This window comes from Dipodomys ordii, unplaced genomic scaffold (genome assembly GCF_000151885.1).
Source record: "Dipodomys ordii isolate 6190 unplaced genomic scaffold, Dord_2.0 Scaffold31, whole genome shotgun sequence".
In the NCBI taxonomy this organism is placed as follows: Eukaryota; Metazoa; Chordata; class Mammalia; order Rodentia; family Heteromyidae; genus Dipodomys; species Dipodomys ordii.
In genome coordinates, this window is record NW_012267247.1 from 10,221,756 (window position 1) to 10,230,282 (window position 8,527).

General features: G+C 45.7%; 1 protein-coding gene across 1 annotated transcript in view; it reads right to left on the reverse strand.

Moving 5' to 3' along the window:
- Shmt1 (serine hydroxymethyltransferase 1 (soluble)) overlaps positions 1–7,681 on the reverse strand; it is a 29,359-nt gene extending 21,678 nt beyond the window's left edge. The window contains exon 1 of the mRNA XM_013016344.1: positions 7,508–7,681. The gene's annotated coding sequence lies outside the window, so the exon portion shown is untranslated. The remainder of the gene's footprint in view (positions 1–7,507) is intronic.
- Between the last annotated feature and the right edge of the window lie 846 nt (positions 7,682–8,527).

The following is an 8,527-nucleotide window of genomic DNA, read 5'->3' on the forward strand; positions in this document are numbered from 1 at the left end:
GAGGCCCTGGGTTCGATTCCTCAGCACCACATAAGCAAAAAAGAAAAAAGCCAGAAGTGGCACTGTGGCTCAAGTGGTAGAGCGCTAGCCTTGAGTTGAAGAGCTGAGGGACAGCATCCAGGCCCAGAGTTCAGGCCCTATGACCGGATCCCCCCACCCAAAAAAAATACAGCTGACTGTATCCTCCCCCATGTGCTTAATTAATTTCGAAATCAGTGGTATTTCCCATGTACAAGTTTGAACATTCAAGACACTGCCCTTCTTTAACCAATAGCTATGTTTTCCTATGCTTTTCCACTAATTTGGTTAAATGCTCATGTAAAAACTTCAGCACATACTTATTGGGGACGGAGGCGGGGACAGCTTCTGTTATGATGGTGAACAAATCTGACTGGAGCTTGTCCCTCTTGGGGGTTCCTCTGGGACAAACACAGGCACTAATTGTAAGGACAAGAACTAGTCCTAGGGGTGACAGGGCAGGGAAGAAGGGGTTTCCATTAGGTAACCCAGAAAGGAGGCCTATTTGAGGAAGGATATCTTGACTGAAAAGATGCTACTCACAAGAGAGCCCATTTTCCAAGAGTACATGCATATAATTTGCTAGACAAACAAAACCATTGAAAAAATAGGCTAAAAAGTTCCAGATCACAGCAATCATCCTGTCTGGCAGGGCCAATAACAGGAACTGTCTATCATCTTGAACCAGAAAATTCCTAATTGGGGCTTTCAAAGCAGTCTTTATCTCAAGCAAGACATCATTAGGCTTAGAGCCATGCCTGCAAAATCAAAGTACTTGGACTCCAGTGCCCACCATGGAAGGCTCTCCACCACAGCAGCAACATCTTGTGAAGACCACATCTGCTCTAGCAGAGGTGATGACAGGGAACCTAAGAGGCTTTGGATACCAGTCCCCATGGCTTCTCTCACTGAGCTCAGCACTAAGGGACTACATGGCCAGTGTGACCCTAGCAAGCTTGATGTGAAGGCATGTCCTTTTGCACATGGGAAAACCACATATCAACATCAGAACCCAGTGAGAGCCCAGAGGAGAATGCTTCTCTTAAATATTAACTACTGAAGGTTACAAAGGATTCAAAAGTGCCTGCAACAGGAGGGGCTATTACCTAATCACTAAAAGACTAAAGTCCTTATGGAAACTTATCTCTCCTGACAGCAGGCCTCCAATCATGTAACAAAAGGCATTTAGTTCAGTATGAAGGGGGAGGAGGCCACTCTATCCATGGAACTCTGATTCCACTTCAGCAGAATGACTTGCTGCCCTTTTGCCCACCCACAAGACTTTTGTTGATTCAAGACAGTAATTCTGAGCAAGGTTACCCCCAGCTTGAGAAGACTGCTCTCACTACTCTTGAGATTTCCACCTTGTTCCTTTTACCATGTAGAATCAAGTAACCCCTAAATTTGAGGAATACTCAGTCCTTTGTAGTGGCAGAACAAGTATAATAAAACCATAAGCTCATACCAGGCTACAGTGACACACCCCATACAAATCCATGAGATTCTATTTCTAATTAACCAGCAAAATGCCAGAAGTGGAGGTGTGGCTCAAATGATGAGTGCCAGCTTTAAGCAGAAAAGCTAAGCTATGAGTTCAAGCCTTAGTACTGGCATAAACCCTTTCCCCCAAAACTACAACTTACTTACTTACTCTCTCTCTCTCCCCTCCCCCCTCTCTTTTTCTTTCTTTCTTTTTTTGCTGGTCCTGAGCTTTGAACTCTGGCTTCAGCACTATGCCTAAACTCCTTTTGCTCAAGGCTAGCACTCTACCACTTGAGGTACAGTACCACTTCGGGCTTTTTCTGTGACTAAGAGATAAGAGTCTTTCGGATTTTGCTGACTGGGCTGGCTTCAGATCTTAGATCTCAACCTCTTGAGTAGCTAGGATTACAAGTGTAATCCTCACCAGCACCCAGATAAAACCACAATTTTCTCCATTCCTAAATCAGGTTTTTTCCCCCCCAAAACCAAAAACAGTTTGAATTGTTTATTCAGAGTCCAAGATTTTTTCTCATTTCAAGTGAACCTACTATATTCTGGGTCATTCTTAGTTATAGCAAGGAAGAGGAAAGACCCTGAGACCATAATCTTTTTCTGTCTTTTGCCTGTCCTGGGGCTTGAACTCAGAGCATAGGTGCTGTCCCTGGGCTTTTGTGCTCAAGACTAGCACTCTGCCAACATTACAAGCATGAGCCACCAACACCAGTCACTATCTAGCATTACAATCAGGTAACGTAGTATTATTGTAATATATATTACATATTGTAACTATAGTTTATATATTATAATATAGTATTATACTATAATAACAGCCTTTTTCCTTTTTTTTGTTGGTTGTGGGGCCTGAACTCTGGGACTGGGCCCTATCCCTCAGCTCTTCAGCTCAAAGCTAGCACTCTGCCACTTGAACCACAGCACCACTTCCGGCTTTTTTCTTTTTGCTCATGTGGTACTGAGGAATTGAACCCAGGGCCTCAGGCATGCAAGACAAGCGTTCTATCACTGAGCCACCTTCCCAGCCCCAGCCTTTTTTTCTTAAGGTCTGGAGATTGGCAAAAAACAAAAACAAAAAAAAAAACCTACTATTTTTTGTTTTGCTTTTAAATTACAAAAAAAATATACATGACACAAAATTCACCACTTTAACTTTTTTTCCTTCAGTTGTGGGGCTTGAACTTTAGGCCTGGGTACTGACCCTGAGCTCTTCAGCTCAAGAAGAGCGCTCTACCACTTGAGCCACAGTGCCACTTCCAGTTTTCTAGTGGTTAATTGGAGATTTAAGAATCCCATGGACTTTTCTCCCTGGGCTGGCTTTGAATGGCGATCCTCCAATTTCAGACTCCTGAGTAGCTAGGATCACAGGCATGAGCCACCGGCACCTCTCTGTCACTTTAATTTTTTTGGTAGCACTCAGGTTTGTACTCCGGGCTTTGAGTTTGCTAGCAGGTATTCTATAGTTTAAGCCACACCCCCAGCTTTTTTTGCTTTAGTTATTTTTCAAGTATGGTGTCACATTTATGTCCAGGCTAGCCGAGACTTCGATCCACCTATTTATGCTTCCCACATAGCTGGGATGACAGGTGCCACATTCAGCCTTTTATTGGCTCAGTTCAATCTTCCCCATCTCCACTCCTGAGTAGCTAGAATTACAGGCATAAGACATGCACCCCACTTTAACTATTTTTAAGCATATAATTTTATGGCAGCAAATACAGAACTCTCTCACCTTCCCTGCACTTTAATTAAACATTAACTGCCCACCCCCTCCAAACCCCTGCAAGTACCATTCTAATTTTTGACTGTATCACATAGGATTTGACCTTTTGTACTTGGCTTATTTCACTCAGCATACTGTCTTCAAGATCCAGCCATATTGTACCATGTCAGAATTTTTTCTTTAAAAAAAAAATTTGTAAGGGTGATTGCAATTACATAAGTAAGGTAATGAGTACATTTCTTTTTTTTTCTTTTTTTGTTGGTCATGGGGCTTGAACTCTGTCTGGGATTGGGCACTGTCCTTGAGCTCTTCAGTTCAAGGCAAGCGCTCTACTGCTTGAGCCACAGTGCCACGTCTGGTTTTCTAGTGCTTTATTGGAGATAAGAGTCTCACGGAGTTTCCTGCCCGGGCTGGCTTTGAACTGTGAACCTCAGTTCTCAGCCTCCTAAGTAGCTAGGATTACAGGTGTAAGCCACCAGCACCTGGCATATGAGTACATTTCTTTTTTTTTTGGTCCAGTCGTGGGGCCTGAACTCTGGGTCTGGGCGCTGTCCCTCAGCTCTTCAGCTCAAGGCTAGCACTCTACCACTTGAACCACAGCGCCACTTCTGGCTTTTTTCTTTTTGCTTATGTGGTGCTGAGGAATTGAACCCAGGGCCTCAGGCATGCAAGGCAAGCGCTCTACCACTGAGCCACCTTCCCAGCCCCATGAGTACATTTCTTGTTGAACATTGTTACCCCCTGCACTTTCTCTCCTACTTTCCTTCCCCCACCCCCCAAATTTTGTTTTCATGGCTGAAATAACATTCCACTGTATGTGATTGTGTGTATGCATGTATGTGTGTGTCATGTTTTGTTTACCCATTAAACTTTTCAATGGACATTTGGGTTGCTTCTACCTGTTAGCAACTGTAGACAATGATGCTATGAATATTTATGTACAAATACCTGCTTTAGTCTGGGGCTTTTTAATTCTTTAGGATGTATGCCCACCGGTGGAAATGCTTGATCATACAGTAATTAAGTTCAATTCAAAATAAGTTACGATATGCCAGGCATCAGGCTCACACCTGTAATCCTAGCTACTTAAAAGGCAGAGATCTGATGATCATGATTCAAAGCCAGCCCAGGCAGGAAATCCAACGAGACTCAACTCCAATTAACTACCAAAAAAGTAGGGCATAGAGCTGTGGTAGAGCATTAGCCTTGAGTACAAAAGTTCAGAGATAGCACCTAGGCCCTAAGTTCAAGCACCAGAGCAAGCATCAAAAAGAAAAATGAACTGATATCTAAGCATTCTATCCCACTGGTATTAGCCTAAAATGAATCCATTAATTCACTCAAATAACACTGAGCAACTCCTATGTCCCAGGCACAAAATGAGGCACTAAGAATACAAGTTATTAAAACACAGATCTTGCTTGTATGAAAAAGATTATAAATAAGTAAATGACAAATATACAAAATAGGGGTAGAGGGGTGGCTTAAGTGATAGAGTGCCTATGTAGAAAGCTTAAGATCCTGAATTCAATCCCCAGTACTTCTGATAAACAAATACATCTATACAAGATAGCACTGTTGGGTAGGGAAGTTGGTTCAGTGGTAGAGTGCTGGCCTCACATGCATGAAGCCCTGGGTTCGATTCCTCAGCACCACATAAGCAGAAAAAGCTGGAAGTGGCACTGTGACTCAAGTGGTAGAGTGCTAGCCTTGAGCTGAAGAGCTGAGGGACAGCACCCAGGCGGGGTTCAGGCCCCATAACCGACCAAGAAAAACAACAAAAAAAGAATACACAAGGCTGGGAATATGGCTTAGTGGTAGAGTGCTTCCCTAGCATGCATGAAGCCCTGGGTTCAATTCCTTCCTAAGAACCACATAAACAGGAAAAGCCAGAAGTGGCACTGTGGCTCAAGTGGTAGTGCTAGCCTTGGGCAAAAGCTCAGGGACAGTACTTAGGTCCTGAGTTCAAGCTCCAGGACTAGCAAAGAAGGAAGGAAGGAAGGAAGGAAGGAAGGAAGGAAGGAAGAAAGGGAGGAAGGGAAGGAGGGAGGGAGGGAGGGAGAGAGGGAGGGAGGGAGGGAGGGAAGGAGGAAGAAAGAAAGAAAGAAAGACAATTAAGTGTGATGGTGACGTGGGCAATAAATTGTGGGAAGTGCCTGATCTGAAATCTGAAGAATGGAACAGAGCCAAGCACAGGAGATTTGAGGCGAGCAATCTAGGCAGAACACTCACTGGAATAGGAAGATATCTAAAGATCAGAAATCCAAATAATGTGACAGAAGCCTGGGGAGCAAAGAGTGCCTCAGTGACTGAGATTCAAAGGCCAAAAGATAAGACAAGCCAGGAGAAAGAATTCTTACATAGATGTTACAGATTTGACAAGTGTCAAAGTGCTTCTTAGAAACTTTGGTCTTGGCTATATTTCCCTATCTATTCGTGAAATCTGAAATGAATAACTAATGAAGCTCAGTAGGAGAAAATCTAGATTCCTTTTTTAAAAGAGCAGATGGACAAGTGGTAAGAATCCCCCACTTTCAACAGCAAGGGGCCCTCAAGAGTAGGTATATATTGAAGAATACCACAAGAAGGTTGGTGGTTGCCCACCTATAATCCTAGGTATTCAAGAGACTGAGATCTGAGGATAACAGTTCAAAGTCAGCCTGGAACAAGAATGTCTGTGATACTCTCATTTCCAATTAATCAGCTGAAAGTGGAGCTGTGGCTCAAATGGTAGAGGCCCAGCCCTGAGTGAAAAAAGCTAAAGGACAGTGCCCTGAGTTCAAGCCCTCATATGGGCACTAAGGGGAAAAAAGGGCGACAGTAATGGCATTAAATTCTGGGTTCAAAACCCATTCTGCATCTAACATACAAAGATGAGAACAGTCTGAAGCTGGCTATGAGTTACATACAGGAAATAAAGACATAAGCATTCAGAACACTTGCAAGGCAGAGCAAATAAATACCAACAATCATTATTAAAGAAGCCTTAGGGGGCTGGGAAGGTGGCTCAGTGGTAGAGAGCTTGTCTTGCATGCCTGAGGCCCTGAGTTCGTTTCCTCAGCACCATAAGCAAAAAGAAAAAAGCCGGAAGTGGTGCGGTGGCTCAAGTGGTAGAGGGCTAGCCTTGAGCTGAAGAGCTGAGGGACACCACGCAAGCCGAGTTCAGGCCCCACGACCGGACCCAAAAAAAAAAAAAAAAAGAAGCCTTAGGATGCTGTCCCTCCCTGGGAACCCCTGCTGAGCACAGCTCTCTACAACCCTTGCCACTACCGTGTGGATAATTTCTGCAGACCACGGTTCCTCAGGGGAGACATGACCTTCACAATTAGTAGTTAAGAAACTAAGAAGTCGCAGGCAAGACCACCAGCCTTTCTACATGTCCCAGTCTTTACCTGGGACTATGTGGATCCTGCCACGGGGTGCGGAGGCAATTATCTTGTTGAACACATGGATGTCTCACAGAGAGGAGAACTAACTTGTCTAAAGCCACAGTAAGGGTCAGAATCTGAACTTAATATCCTTTCATTCTTTCCATAACACCCACCTGCCCTGCCAATAGAAATGTAAAATTACATTCCACAGGAACCCAAACTGGTGTTTCCAATCCAGTAACTTGCCAAAGTGAAGAAGGCACAGAGCTGCACTGGCCTCAGAGCTGACCAGAGGATCCCTTAACTCCCAGAACCTCGAAGTACAGGCACTGGGCCAAGAACCCGACAATGCAACATCTGTCTCCTGGATTTGGGCGTGCCAGATTGCAGACAATCAGGGATATCTGTGCACATGCAGACACCACGTTCACAGGGCTGGGAAAGCGGGCCTTCAGAAGGGGGGCTGGAGGGGGGGGCGCCTTCATTTGGGACTCTGCTGTTTTCAGCCGGGGTCTCTCTCGGAGTCTCACTTCCCTCTTGTGCAAAACGGGGGGTGAATATTTGCTAGCGCCCTACCAGCAGCGTAGGAGTGCGGGTCCACAGATCAAGGTGAGGGTAGGTCCTCCATTCCAAAAGGTACAAAGCTTAAAACACGGTTCCGCAAGCGGCTACTTTTATCTATACAGTAAACCTCCACATCCCCGCCAAAGGCGACCGGCCACGGTCTCCGTGACACCCATGTGCCCAGCACCGGGGCGCTGAGGCCCAGGCGCTCACCAACCGCTCCCGCGTGGTTCCCGCTGCGCAGCGGCGTGCGACCACCGCAGGAAAGCAAAGACCCTGAAGCACCCGCCGGAACGGAAGGCCGGAGTTCTCGCTCGGACTCAGGCTGCCCACCTACCGGAATACGGCGGGCCCCCACGTGTCTGGCGACGCTTTAGCTTTAAATCGCTGCCGGTCTCACCGGGACCCAGACACCCACCGACTGGTACTTTTGAGAGTGCCACGTGACCCGCGGCACCCGCCAAGAACACAAACTTGGCGCGTAGCTGCTCACGACTTACAGGACGCTTGGGAGCTCCCCGCCCCCTCCCCCCCGGACTGGGCCCGCCTCCATAAGAGACCAATCAGAGATCCTACCCAGACAGAGCCCGCCCTCACACGCCCAGGCATCATTGGTTGTGAGGGAAAAGTGGGCGGAGCTAGCAGCTATTCACAACGGGCTGGGCCTAGCCCGGCCTTAAGGGACGGTTGAACTTGGAAGTCGGGAGGTGGGGGAGGGAGAGAGGTTTCCTGGAAGAAGCCATTTAAGTTCTCGGATTGTGGAGTGAATTTTATAATTTATCTTTGTAACTTTTCCACAGTTCTCCTTTCTGTTAACAGGTGGTCATTTGAATAGGACCATCGTGGGTTCTAACCCACACTAAGAGGAATGGAATCCTAGACTGGTCCATTTTGCCTTTTTATCTTTTGGGTTTTTTTTTTTCCATCATTGATTTGGAAACAATTCTGCTTTTCAGGGCTGTGAAGAGGATTAAAACACAGAGCATATATAACAAGGACTTGGTAAATACTAGCTTTTGTTAAAATAGCTTGATCCAGTTGTGGTGGTGTATGCCTGTAATCTCAGCACTCAGGAGGCTGAAGCAGAAGGCTCTTGAGTTCCAGGCCAGCCTGGGCTGTATGGAGAGACCCTGTCTCACAAGAACCAAAGTAGCAGAAGTAAAGCTTGCCTAGCATATGCAAGGACATGGGTTCCGTTTGCTGTGCACGCACACAGATACACACAAATGAATAAACATTTCAAAAGCTGTACAATACAGCAGTGGGAAAGTTGGCCACTAGAAATGGTGCCCGCCAGCTAGACATTAGCTAGAAATGAGAAAAATAGGTGTATCCATCTGTTTTTCCAAAAAGTCAG